A 792-nucleotide genomic window follows, 5' to 3' on the forward strand; every position below is an offset into this window, starting at 1 on the left:
AAAATTCATTTCCATTTTGCGGGAAGACAGGTAAAAAGCAGAAAAGTGATTGACGTCAAACAAGACTCAAAGCAAGAAACAAACAGGCAAATAAAACTCTTTGGCATTTTCCAAAAAAAGAGAAGATCTGGCGCAGATGAGCAAGTTTTTTTTTTGCTGAAAGGTTTCGGTGAATTACAGAATGTTTTTAAATTAAATCCTAAAACGGGGAATACACGAAAGGAAAAACGAAAAAGTAAAATGGAAAGGAAAGGAAAAAAACAAGAGGAAATGAAAAAAAACATCGTAAGATGAAAAAAAAATTCCCCACTGACTGGGGTTCGTAAAAAAGGACTGAGGATTTCCCGCGCAATATTAGAAAAAAAGACTGGGAAATTTTCCTCATGTGGGAAAGCGACAGACTGCGCGCACATAATAAGCGCTGAGGGGATTCACTGGGCGGCAGTCTTCCCAAAGTATTCAAACAAAAATTTCTCGATTTTTTTCTAAAAGCATGGTGGGGTTCGTATTTGTTTATTTCTTATTGAGAAAAGGGGGCTATACACTTTTCTTTTTTTATATCGGAAGCTTCATTTTTCACAAATTGTTTTGAATAATAATATTAGCGATATTTTCATTATATATAATATATATATATAAAATTATTATATATAATATAAAAAACCACAAAAAAAACATAAACATACAAAATTTTCATAAAAAAATTTCTCATTACCAACATTCAAAAATAAATAAAATTAATTTTATATTATATATATTATATTATATATAATAATATAATATAAAAATTGT

The sequence above is a fragment of the Penaeus monodon genome, chromosome 34 (genome assembly GCF_015228065.2).
Source record: "Penaeus monodon isolate SGIC_2016 chromosome 34, NSTDA_Pmon_1, whole genome shotgun sequence".
Taxonomy (NCBI): Eukaryota; Metazoa; Arthropoda; class Malacostraca; order Decapoda; family Penaeidae; genus Penaeus; species Penaeus monodon.